The sequence below is a fragment of the Gastrolobium bilobum genome, unplaced genomic scaffold (genome assembly GCF_033153095.1).
Source record: "Gastrolobium bilobum isolate Gb01-03AN ecotype WA unplaced genomic scaffold, APGP_CSIRO_Gbil_v1 utg38780, whole genome shotgun sequence".
NCBI classification, from domain to species: Eukaryota; Viridiplantae; Streptophyta; class Magnoliopsida; order Fabales; family Fabaceae; genus Gastrolobium; species Gastrolobium bilobum.
Genome location: NW_026895749.1, coordinates 40,002 through 54,557, shown reverse-complemented (window position 1 = coordinate 54,557; position 14,556 = coordinate 40,002).

Sequence of the window (14,556 nt, the reverse complement as noted above, 5' to 3'; positions counted from 1 at the left end):
TGATGTATTCTTGACAACTAACTTAGTTCAAACATACTCATTTACATGGCAGCCAATTAGTAATGAGCAAGCTATTCCACCCAATGTAGATCCAGTGTTCATACCTGACACTTCTATGTTGCATGCAAAGGGTCATCCAAAGTCCTCCAGAATATGTAACGAGATGGATGAAGTTGAGACTAAAGTCGCATCAGGTGTGGTATTTGCAAGCAACTTGGGTATAATCGCAGAGCGTGTCCTAATCGTAGAGCTAACAAGTGAATAGTCATACACAATTAATGCATAAACGCGTACTATCGATTATCTATGTCAATTATATCTATGTTGTATTATCCACGTGTAATTAATATTATTGTATTGATCGGTTGGTTGCTATGTTCATGAATCATATACCATACGCAAAAAAAATATATCATAGTCCATGAACATAACATAATACAGTCCATAACATAAATCATATACCATACACAAAGAAATACATCATAGACCACGAACATAATACAATTTGTTGGATATTTGTTATACTCCAATTGTTTAATTGATTTAAAATATGTTTTGATGATTACAATCATTTTAATGTTAATTTAATTGATAATATTTTATTATCTTGAAATTACTAATGAGCTAATTGTTTGAGATTTCAGAATAATATTTATTGTGATTTGAAATAGTATTCAAGATAATTGAAGATTGCATGAAGATTGGAGAAGATATGGAAGATATCATGAAGAGAGAAAAAAGGCATAGGATCAATATTCAAGATAATTAAAGATTGCTTGCAGATTGGAGAAGATATGGAAGATATCATGAAGATATATAAAAGCATGGAATCAAGTAAAGATTAGGAAAGATTTTATCTTTTTAGATTTCATGTAAGAGAAATAAAATATTCTTTGCCAAAGATTTGATTAGGATTGCATTGCATAATAGATTAAGATGTTATTATTATGAATAAGGCTTATTGCATATTATTTCAGTGTTGAGAAAAAACAAGAGAGAGAAGAGATGAAAAAATACAAGAGAGAAAAGAGAGAAGAATATACAAGGAAGAAAAGAGAGAGTTAGTTTTTCAAGATTAGAATTCTTTCTTGTGCATCAATTGAAGAGCTTTCTCAAGAACATTCATTCATACATTCATCTTTTGGCAAAGCGAATATTTCTCCATAGAAATCATATTACCTATATGCTTGAGGAAAAGAAGCACTGAGGTAAATCACTTTAAGTGTAATTTTCTTCTTGACCTTTTTGAAGGTCTGTACTGGGAAACTTGGAGACCAGTTCTTGTGCTGGGAAACTGGGATACCAACATGTCTCTTTTTATTGGAAATTGAGAGTAACTTGAGAACCCTTGAGTGATAGGTTTTCGGAATCCTAAAGAGTTAGGGTTTCGTACTGGGAAACTAGGATACCAGTTTGGAAATTTGTATAAGGGGTAGACTAGAAAACTAGGATACTAGAGAACTCTTTGTACACAAGTTTCATAGTGGAGTTGCCCGTCGAATTTCAGTATTCGATTTTAGCGCTCGTGATTTTTCTTCCCTTTTGGGTTTTCCACGTAAAAACTATTGTGTTAATATCTCTCTATCTTTATCTTGATTTATTGCTTTGAGTTAATTTTTAATTAGCGAATTATTTTTATAAAACTCAATTCACCCCCTTCTCTTGAGTTCATCAGGACCAACAATTGGTATCAGAGCAGTGTTCTCTTATCTGTGCAGGTAACTCCTGAAGAGTAGATCTCAAGATGAACCCAATGGAAAGTATCAAGGAAGGATTCTTTGCACAAAGACCTCCTCTATTTGAAGGAAAATTCTACAATTATTGAAAGAAAAGAATGGAGATTTTCATCAAAGTTGACAACTACCAAGTTTGGAACGTGATTGAAAACGGAGACTTCCAGATCACAAAGAAAGATGAAAATGAAAAAATTATTCCCAAGCTCATTGTTGAATACACTGATGGAGATTGGAGAAAGCTAGAATTCAATGCACAAGCCAAGAAAATTCTTCACTGTGGCCTTGGAACACAAGAGTACAATCGAGTAATGGGATACAAAACTGCTAAGCAAATTTGGGATCTCCTAGAGGTAACTCATGAAGGAACCAATGAGGTAAAGCAATCTAAAATTGATATCTTAATGCATCAATATGAATTATTTACCATGAAACCAAAAGAGTCAATTAGAGATATGATTACACGTTTTACTAATATTGTAAATGAGTTAAGTTCCTTAGGCAGGGAAATCATAGTTGAAGAACAAGTCAGAAAAATTCTAAGAAGTCTTCCAATAGAAGATTGGATGCCTAAAGTCACTGCCTTGCAAGAGACTAAAAACTTCAAAATCTTCAACTTAGAGCAACTGGCATGAACCTTGATGACTTATGAGATGCAACTAGAGTCTCACAAAAAAGATTATGTGAGAATAAAGGATAAAGGTATAGCTCTAAAAGCTCAATACAAGGAGGCTAATGATGATTCAGATAATGAGGAGGAAATCGTTATGCTTATGCGAAAATTCAGAAAATACTTCAAGAGCCCAAAATACAATGGGAGCTCAAGCAACAAGCAGGTAAAATTCAAAAACTCATCTTTTAAAACTAATGATGGCTGCTTTAAGTGTGGAAGAACAGATCATAGGGTCAAGGATTGTCCTTGATTAGAGCAAGAAGTCAAGAAAGAGAATAAGGAAAAAGATCACAAAAACTTTGAGAAGAAAAAGTTCAAGAAAACAATTATGGCTGCTTGGAGTGACTCTGAATAAGAAGAAGAAGGCTCTGAAAGTAGTGAGGCAGAAGCAAACATTTGTCTTATGGCTGGAATTAATTTTGAAGATGAAGACCATGAGGTAAATTTTCTTGAGCTACGATCATCCATGCATAAGTTGTCCAAGAAGCATTTAATACAAGAATTAGACTTTGTAATAGATGAATACTTAAAAATGCGTGAGTACAATGATGAGTTGTTAGATGATTTTGGTGAGCTAAAGAATGAGCTTAAGAAATTCTCTATGGTTAACAAAGAATTGAAGAAATCAAATGATAGCCTTGAAAAGGAAATCATTAGGCTTAAGAGCATTACTTCAGAACTAGAAAGCAAGAATGCCTCTTTGATATAGAAATTGCAAGAAACTAAGAAAGAGGAATATGTTGTAATAAGTGATACTCAAGTGGATAAAGAGATTGAGCGAATGGAGAGCAAGGTAAAAGAATTGACTAAAGAAAAAGAAGACCTCCAAAATCAGCTAGAAGCTGCCCTTAGGACCCCCAAGGTAGATAGACTCAATGTTGTTGACTGGTTGAACAAGAATTACAATAAATCTAAGAATGGGTTAGGATTTGAAGAAAATAAGAAAAATCCTTGGAAAATAAAAACTAAGCATGTAGATGTGTATGAGAAAAGAGTATGCTTTCATTGTGGTAATTGTTGGGTGGTTTGCTGTTGGTGGAAAAATATATATTCTGATGGAGAACGTTCCTCTATTCTAAATTAGCAAGAGAAAACAGATTTGTTCCCTTACTTCCAACACAAGTGCGCAAGTGCATGCATCAAGTAATAATGAGTGTATTAATGCCCAGATTATCGTTCTCACGAGGATAGAACTCTAAATATTGTCGTAAACTATTTTATAAAGAATGAAAATGAGAAGAAAAGTAAGTGATTGAACTGTCTGGTCAAACGTTCCCTACTACCTTGACAACGTTCCTCAAGAACAGTAAGTTCGGTCTGATGGCAAACAACTCCTTGCGTCGTTATATGTGTGATCCTTCTTGATGAGAGAAGGCACGACAATAGTCATTAGAGGTTGATAGATACAATGGTTGAATAGATTAAAAATAACATAGTAATAACTATACTCAAGAGACAACAAGGTGGATGGTTTTAAAACAGTTTTAACACAAGGAACAAATTTACTGCTCCATTCTTAAATAGTTATTTTCGCTGCTCAAGACTTAGCACTTTTTGGCTTTGTCCCAGTTTCTTAACTGTCAACTCTGATTTCTCAGCTCATGGACTAGATGGTTAACAAGTTTCCATATTCCTATGGCTCCCTTGACTCCAACTGTAACAGCCCGTTGTACACCGGTATTGTTAACATTAATTATGATATTAAGCGCAGTTACAATCACAACAATTCTTTTATAAAAATGCGAATAAACTTTTTCCGATTATTACGCGAGCATTTAAAACAATAAAAGCGTAATAATTAAAAGTTGTGACTATAACTGTAAACTCTTGCAGAATAATTATTTCAACTAATTTTATATCTTACTTTACTTATTATAAGTTACTAAAGGGTCCCCATAAACCCACTTAGTCAATTTCTCAATCTTACGTTTTTACCTATTCGAACATGGTCAACTAATTATTTTTCTGCGAAAACACCGTACCAAATCAGAACTTTCCCTCTAGTTAAAAATTTTTCTTACTTAATTACCTTTCTAATAAGCCATCACACGAGCTCATTTGCTCCGCTTATCGCCGTTTGAAGTTGGACAAGCAAAACTGCCAACCAACCCCAAAACAGCTCAAAACCACTCTCACTCCACGAGTTACTGAACAAAATCCACACATCCAAATGCTCTCAAATTTTTATACTACAAACTAGACATCTCAAACTTCGATTTGATATATCATACGCTTAATTTGACTGAGAAACGAAGGGGGAATTAATTTCCCAAAAACTGCCAGAAACAACCCCTGCAAAAGAGGGTTCTGGACAGTCCGTGTTCAATAAATCCTACAGGGCTGCGTGCAACCCAGAATTTGCTCATATTTTAACACCATGTAGGGGACATCTCAAGCTTCAACACGTCCCTATCGGACCTCTGTGGAGGGAGATATGCTCTCCCGAAGTTCATCTAAAATCTGCCAATTCTACAGAAAATTCGCCAGAGTTTCCTTTGTTTTTCCTAAAATCCCCAAATTTGCATAAGCTCACTAGTACCTCAAATGTACCTAATAATCCAATGGGTGGCACACACAAGGACCAACAATGCCTTGGGGCACTTACAACCCAACTCAGTTTATATTTATTACACAATATAGCTCACTTTAAATCCTTAAGTGGTTTCAATCAACAAAGTCCTTTTTCATGTATATTTCCAACATACAAGTACTCATAAACCTACAATAGGCCTAAATCCCTTCCATCATAGTATATCATGCATTTCTTTTACATTTACAACATTTAACTTACATATTACAACTTATAACTTCACTTCAAATTACAACTTATAAATATTACAACTTTAATTACAAATCGAAACATAAGCTTAAATGACACCAACTACTAGACTTAGGCAAAATGACATGAACAAATATGCTAATGAAACTAATCCTACATACATATGAGATGTTCATGCCCTAAGTCTAGACTAGGACACGTGGTCAACAAAATGCAAAATGGTAAAGGTGCTCCCACTAGTCATCCTACGGGCTTCTTGCCCGCCACTCCACTGCCACTGCTAGCTCCTGAAATAAAGCCCCCAAGACGGGGTGAGATATACGAATATATCTCAGTAACCCAGAGGTTCTGGAGAAAACTCCGCCTAATGGTTCACTTCGATGCATATAAGCAATATAAAACAACCACTTTCAAAACGGGATAAAGCAAGAGATTTAGAGAAACTGGGGAATATCGGCATATAAAATACGACGAAGCTGGAATGGGAGCTACCAATACCATGCAACGTCCTCGGCATATAAGCCTATGGGTCTAATCCAAGGCGTGTTCCAAGAACCACAACCAAGGTACCCCTTCCATCCATATACACCCGAGACTTCCTAGTGTGCTCCTAACCGGATAACACACCACGACTCTAGGTCAACTGGAACTCCCTCTCGGAGACCTATCCAGTGGAAGTCCGCACTGCCCGAAAGCTACACTGTCTACTGGCCAGAGACTCGGTACCGAAGTACCATAATAAATACTACATGTATGCTCATGTTATTCTACACTACTCATACACATTTCCTACCAATACCATCAACTGGCATGGTGGAATACACAAGGGGAACAAGCCCCAGTACCAAGAGATAACCTTAATCTGTTCCTCCACTTAGCTCCACATCAGTTTACTTCCCAAACTTGTTACTCAACAGAATGCCTACACAGAGGACATTCCTAATTACTCAAAATTCACACAACATATGCTAATTCATAATTGTACATGCATTGATCCAATCACTTACCTCAATCCACTTGGTCCAGGACCAAGGGAAATCCACCGATTCACGGTTCGGGATTCAAATCGACATACGACAACCTACATAACCATGTACAGCCATCAGTACACGTCAATTCCATCAAAACGCAAAAAACGTCAAAACCACCCCCTCCCTATGGAAGGTTCGGCCAAACAAGGCCATTTTTCAAATTTATTTTTCTAAATTTTCTTTCTCATTTTATTACATATCCTTAGGTTGCCAAGAGGCTAATTCAAATGTCGTTTTTTCGTTTTACGTCTTTTAAGCATCGTTTTGCTAAATAATTCACTCTAGGTTCTTTTATGTCCCTAAATACAATTTATTATTTTCCATTGATTCTACCACTTTCCAACCACCACACAACCCATTTTAATACCATTCAATACTTGATACATCTTCCAATCAACACAAACAACCTCAACTCCCCAATGCTCCCTTTATGGCCGAATTATTCACTTGGAATTTCCAAAGGATTCTCACTCAACTTTAATCATTCCACACCTCTTACAACACCATTATATCAACATATAATCATCCAACAACTCACCAATAACATCTTAACACATTTCCTAAAATTCAAGTCATGACCACCAAAATTTTTCTAAGTTATAAATCATCATTTTCACCTAAAATTTTCATGGCATTTCTAGCTCAAACACGTCATTCTAAGACATTATCATCTAATACAATTTTTCCATTTGAGCTCCCTATCATCACACATCAACACTTAAAGACTTAGGGTTCATACTTTTTGATCTACAAAATCAACCATAAAAATGATGTAAATATACTCACAATCAAAGCTTGACACTCCTTCAAGGCTTATCCAAGCAATGAGAGATCCAATAACTCCATAAACACCAATTTCCTCCAAGAATTCGAATCTGTCCTTGGCCAATATCTTCACAAAGAGGCGATTTCAAGGCTTGGGAGTACCACCAATGGTTTTAGAATGTGTTTTTCAATGAATTTCAACACAAAAATCAAAGGATTTGGTGGAGAAATAGATGATTTAGAGAAAGGGGGAATTTCATGAAAATGGAGGTGGGAGGGGGCTGCATCCACGTGAAGAAAAAAGGAGGAAGGAGAGAGAAGGACGTGCGGGTGAGGGAAAAGTGAGGGAATTTCAACTATAAATCCATAATCTACTTATTTTTCTGGTTCATGACATATTTTTGTTTCCTAGAAATATTGATAAAAATTTCGCGCTTATCGGTATACTTATACCGCAGTATTTTACACCGGAAAATCACTATTCAACAATTTTTCCCAAATTTGCCTATCCACTCGATTTTTCGTCTTGAGTCCGTTTCCGGCATTATTTTTGTCATTTGAGGTCTTCTACTCAATTTTTCATGCCTCGGGCTACGTGTTTGGTAAATTACCATTTTGCCCTTTTTGTACTTTGGCCTAATCTTTAGGGTTTTCACTAATCCTTCACTTAATTACTCATTTAAGATTTTAAATACTTAATTTAAAATTGCGAGGTGTTATACCAACAGATACTTGGTACAGAACCTTAAAATGGACGAAGTGACCCCTTATTCCTAAGGTAACCAATAGTGTCGATGCCAAAACACTACCTTCCCCCACTGGCTAAGCTGTTTGAAATCCCTTCCTTAAGGAAGTTACTTTCTCAGTATGTGTTCAATTTCCATTGATACACAATGAATATAGCTTACTTAGCCAGAGAAATACAAAAAGCTTCAGTACAAGAGTTTTGAAAATAATTCTTTAAGAAATTTGCAGCTTATCCGTTCCACAGATAGTTTAGCCCATGGCTGTTACTTTAAACATAATTATTCTAAACTGAAGTCTCGTAGACCCGAGATTTAGTTCAGATATAACGAGTGGAAAGGAGAGAAGAAATACTTATATTGAAATGAAACAAGAAAGATTACAATAAAATATAAAGTGGAGAAGATGGTTGATGCTCGTGAGGAGTCTCAAGTGAATGTTACAGAATAAAGGAGAAGTGTTGTCACTTAACTATAGCTACCACTATACAAAATTAAACTACAAATTAACTAAATACTACTAAGTGATCTCTTCTTAAGGAATTCAATTCCTCAGGAATTCGATGGATGTCTTCGTGCTGGGACGTCCTATTTATAGGAGAAGAGTTGATGGTAAAGTTGTAATTCTCTTGGATTTGTTCTCTTGTCTGCTTAGAAGAGGCGGTGTGTACTGTGCTTCGAAGGGTGCAAAGTGGCTGGATGGGACAGTAGTTGTTTGAGATTTGTTTTTCCTTCTGACCATACCCATGCCTTGCTTTCCTCTTTGGCCAATAGGAACTCTTTATTCTCTGCTGCCCACATTTTCCTTTGCTAAAGCGCTGCACCGCTTTTGCTTTATGGAAACTTCTTTTCACCGTTTCCTGAAAAGCGGTCAGAGAGATTGAGTGAGTGAAGCAGGTGTATTTAATGTTCTCAATCCGTTCCCCTTTTATATATTTTCCAAGGGCTTACGTCACCTTCCGTTTCCCACCGTGTTTTTGTCAAAAAGATATTAATCACGTGCTTTTAATGCTAAAGTTGCTCATCAGTGGATGGAACAGATGGTATTTTGCCATCAAAATGGGCTTAGATGGGAACGATTTTTTGTCCCATCAGTAATGTAGGACATTTGAAATATGATTGCATGGCTAGATTCAATGCTTATGAAAAGAATATCTCATACATTAAAAATATAAAAAAATTTCTACATGCAAAGTGAAACAAATCTGGATTAGAAAAGATGAACTTTCTAATTTTGTTGCAAAGAGAAAATGACTCAAGCTAGTCTGGGTTTCCAAATCTAATCACTGATTTAAGAATTCAGGTTGGAGTGAGGGGGAATAACTCATAGTACCTTGATAATGGTTGTTCTAAGAATATGACAAGAGATATTTTCAGATTTCTCTCACTCAAACCGTTCCAAAATGGATGTGCGACTTTTTCTGATAACTACAAAGGTAAAATTATGAGCACAAGTAATGTTGGTAAGTAACATACACACTCCATTGAAAATGTTTATTATGTCAAGGGATTAAGGCATAATGTTAAGTTGAAATTGATTTTTCACATGATCATAACATTAGAAGTATATCAACTTAATCATGTGTGTTTTCTGATGTGCTGAATTTTGACATTGTGGAGCTAATTTCTTCATAACTTGAGCTAGAAAAATAATTTTTTGATGAAACCAGTTGCTATTGAAAGCTAAGATAATGAAGTTTGATTCTGGATATTTTCATAATTTTTTTCTTAACCTCTCTATTCCCTGAAATTTCATGAAAGTGAGTGTTGAGATCTAAATTTTGTTTTGAACTAGTTAATTTTAAACAGTCATAACTTGAGTTATACAAATCTTTTTTCCATGAAACCAGTGGCATTGAAAAGCTAACTTAATAAGCTTTAAGACTGGAAAATTTCATAATTTTTGGATGTGAATAATATTCTTAGTTGATCTGTCAACGTGAATGGAATGTTGATTACTCTGTTTTTAGAAAGCTTGGGATGTGTACTATAATATAAATAAATAAAAAATTGATTGAGAATTCTTTTCCTCTCCCAAATGATTGGCTAGTTTTGATGATAGATAAAAGCACTCTTGATATTTGTTGACCTATTTTCTTCTTCACTATTATATTCAATTATATTTGCCTCACCATTCATTTCATATGATTTCTTGTTACATGCATTCTGAAGTGTATGCTTTAACTTTGTGGTTGTTTGCCATGTTTGTGAGGATATATATCTATGTGTGTTTTTTTTGTGAGGAAGCAATCTAGAACTTGTTTGAGTGAAGCTCAAGGCTCGTTAGTTGGGATGTTTCATGAGTAACTGAAAATGATATAGGCCTTCTTTGGTCGTTTGAGCTTTTCAAGCCAACCTTAACAGTAATTTTTATCCCTAGTAACCCCATTTGAGCCTTAAGCCTATTTTTTTGATTAAATCTCATATGCAGCCCTTTGTGTTTTAATTATTACAAACCTTTTTATGTGTGGGTATGCATAGTTTCTAGATTGAGTGCATGAATTGTTAGAGTACAAAAGAAAAGTACATAGGAGGAATGAGAAAAGAAAAAAGAAAAAGAAGGGGGATGAGAAAAAGGAAAAGGAAAAAGAATGTGAATGAGAAAAAGAAAGAAAACTGAAAAAGGAATGAAAAAAAAGAAAGGGGATGAGAAAAAGGAAAAAGAAAAAGAATGTGAATGAGAAAAAGAAAGAAAACTGAAAAAAAAAAGAATGAATAAAAAAAGGAATATCAAATTCAGGGGAAACAAGTTTCATTTGAGTTTCAAAGTAAAAACAAAATCTGTTTTTGAGAAAAGTAGAAAAAGAAAAAGAAATCTTCATGATGGGAAATAGTATTGAGAATATCAAAAGATAAGGTTTAGGGACTATGCATAACTATACTATCCCTTATTTATTTTCTACCTACCTGATACTATTTTGTTTTTGTTCATATCCACCTATTACATTACAAGCTTTAAAGTCCTATTGATTTGGTGGCTTATGAAATATTCCAACACTAAGAATGGAGAGCAGTCATGAGGTACAAGCCTATGGAAAGCTTAGAAAATAAGAAACAAGAGTGATTCTAAAGTTGAGTGCAAAGACAAATTACTGCATTGTTATTGTATATGCTTTGGAATGTTTTCCCTTGTTGCCTTTCATCATTTTCTATATTCTTATTCTTCACTGTTTTTTTACTATTGAGCTATTACTCCCTATTCATGCTACCTTGACAGTTTTTCTTCCTTATCTTGAGTGTTTACTCTTCATCTTTTCGATGATGCCAAAAGGGGGGAAATGGATGCCATATTTTGTGAATAATAATTTAGTTGTAGCTTAACAAAGTCTGGGGGAATAGTGTTCATGCAATCATCATTGAGCATTCACGTTATATCTGTAATGAATCAGTTTTTTTTGGTACATGGCATAAATTGTTTGTCATCATCAAAAAGGGGAAATTGTTGGATATTTGTTATACCCCAATTGTTTAATTGATTTAAAATATGTTTTGATGATTACAATCAATTTAATGTTAATTTAATTGATAATATTTTATTGTCTTGAAATTACTAATGAGCTGATTGTTTGAGATTTCAGAATAATATTTATTGTGATTTGAAATAGTATTCAAGATAATTGAAGATTGCATGAAGATTGGAGAAGAAATGGAAGATATCATGAAGAGAGAAAAAAGGCATGGGATCAATATTCAAGATAATTAAAGATTGCATGCAGATTGGAGAAGATATAGAAGATATCATGAAGATATATAAAAGCATGGAATCAAGTAAAGATTAGGAAAGATTTTATCTTTTTAGATTTCATGTAAGAGAAATAAAATATTCTTTGCCAAAGATTTGATTAGGATTGCATTGCATAATAGATTAAGATGTTATTATTATAAATAGGGCGCATTGCATATTATTTCAGTGTGGAGAAAAAATAAGAGAGAGAAGAGAGGAAAAATACAAGAGAGAGAAGAATATACAAGAAAGAAAAGAGAGAGTTAGTTTTTCAAGATTAGGATTCTTTCTTGTGCATCAATTAAAGAGCTTTCTGAAGAATATACAAGAAGGAAATGAGAGAGTTAGTTTTTCAAGATTAGGATTCTTTCTTGTGCATCAATTGAAGAGCTTTCTCAAGAACATTCATTCATTCATACATCCTTTGGCAAAGTGAATATTTCTCCATAGAAATTCATATTACCTATATGCTTGAGGAAAAGAAGCACTGAGGTAAATCACTTTAATTGTAATTTTCTTCTTGACCCTTTTGAAGGTCTGTACTGGGAAACTTGGATACCAGTTCTTGTGCTGGGAAACTGGGATACCAGCATGTCTCTTTTCCTTGAAAATTGAGAGTAACTTGAGAACCCTTGTGTGATAGGGTTTCGGAATCCTAAAGGGTTAGGGTTTCGTACTGGAAAACTAGGATACCAGTTTGGAAATTTGTGTAAGGGGTAGACTAGGAAACTAGGATACTAGAGAACTCTTTGTACACAAGTTTCATAGTGGAGTTGCCCGTCGAATTTCAGTATTCGATTTTAGGGCCCTTGGTTTTTCTTCCCTTTTGGGTTTTTCACCTAAAAACTATTGTGTTAATATCTCTCTATCTTTATCTTGATTTATTGCTTTGAGTTAATTTTTAATTAGCGAATTATTTTTATAAAACTCAATTCACCCCCCCCTCTTGAGTTCATCCGGGACCAACACAATTCATAACATAAAAACATATAGTCTACAACCATGGAGGCCACTGGAGATGACGCGCACCCCGATCTGGTAATGTGCGTCGGTCCCGACCCTGTCAACATCTGCAAGAACATGAGGTGGATCTGGCATATGGGGGTCTCGTAATTATGAATCATTGTATGAAAGAAATCATGCTCTTTTGTACCTAGTTGTATAGTAGATGATGTCGAAACATGGTATGAAGGTGCCTAAGTTGATGTACTCAGTTGCATGTGAGTTGACATCGAAGCATGGGGCAAAGGTGGGGTGGCCTGTGTCGGCTGTTGGGAAGGACAATCTGGATCGATACCCAACTCCCTATATACATCGTGATAATCCTGCTGGGACTACGACTGATACTCATGACTGCTGCTTTCCCCTTGGGTGTATGACACGTCCCCTCTGCCATGGCCATGGGACTAGCTTAAAACACGGGCTCGCTCTGTGACTCCATATATGGATGCTGTGAATCGGACTGGCTAGGGTAACCAGGCTGCTGCGAGCACTAAAAACTGCCTCACACACGACAAGCCAATCCTCTGATGTAGAGCCAGTAACGACTTGTCCGTCATATAGTCGCCACATCCTGTAGGGTGATAGTCATCTCGCCCTGAGTCATATGAAATGTATGTGTCTCTGGTTTCCACCTCTCGACCAAAGCACTGATCAGGGTAGTATCAATCTGAAAAAACATAAGACAATTATCACATTAAATCAATAATTTACAATTATTATAATCAAGCACAATATAATATATTACACCCTAAAGTGCATACCTAAATATATCGCATGCGTACAACATGTATAAATTCGGCCTGTGTAAGGTAATCAACGACGACATCCAGAATATCATTGGGAGCTGGCCCCCTGCATCTTACCGTGTCGGGTCTTATGCGAACGAACATGCTCATCATTCCACACACGCTGTGAAACGTGCGCCCTCTGCGTCCTCCTCCAGAGTACCCCCCCCCCCCCCCCCACACACACCTGTACGGTCCAGGTATGACATACATGTTGGGATCAGTAGACTCGGCCACACTAAAATATACTATAAAATTAACAAGTAGATTTTTTTAATTAATTAATTTTCAAAATATATACATGCGTAATACAAGATTTAAAATAAATGCAATTATAAATAATTTACATGCGTAATACAAGATTTAAAATAAACTAAATTATAAATAATGTACATGCCTAGTATAAGATTTAAAATAAATTAAATTCAAATAATATTTTTTGAAAACGTAAGCATATATAACAGTTACAAATAATTGTTTTAGGTCACTAATCAAAACCTAAGTCACTATTTACTAAGTCACACAAAAATCTCTAAGCAACTACCAAATTAATTCCTAAGTCAGTAATAAATTCCTAGGTCACTAAGTGGTTCCTAAGTCACTAACATATTCCTAACTCATTAATAATTTAATATGTCTCTAGTATAACATATATATTGCTGTAATTGAAACAAATAGAAAGCAGATAGGTGGACTTACTTTATAGACAGAGCTTCGCTACGCAATTCCCTGAAGAAGAGAGAGCAAGAGAACCTAGAGAGAAGTTAGAGAGAGAATGTGTGTGAAATGGTAAAAAGTGTTAAAAAGGGTTTATCTAGTCCAGCTCATGCCTGGCTTGGACGTGAGTAGTCACGCCTAAGTAGGACGTGACCTACATGGCACTCATGCCTGAATCAAAACGTGAGATCTTGCAATATATCCATAAATAGTATAAAAATAGCTATATGTTCATAATTATTTATTTTAATTATAATATTTAAATTTTTTTTGCCGTCAAATGTAAAGGTGTAAATATATTGGGCTAAGCTAAGCAAGACCTATGTAAAAAAAATTTAACTTGACCTGGTCTATTTGCTTGATGTTGACTACATTATAAGATTCGACTTGACTTGAATTACAAAAAAAAAACCCTAACCTAAATCTATTATTTGTTTAAGTCTATTAAGTATTCAATAATTATAAAAATTAGAAAATAAAATAAAATAAATTTTATTATTTATATAATTAATTAATTAAAAAAATTGATTTTATTTTAATTAAAATAAATAATATAATATAGATTAGCTCGTAAGCTTATAGGTTAAGCTTTGTAAAAATAAGC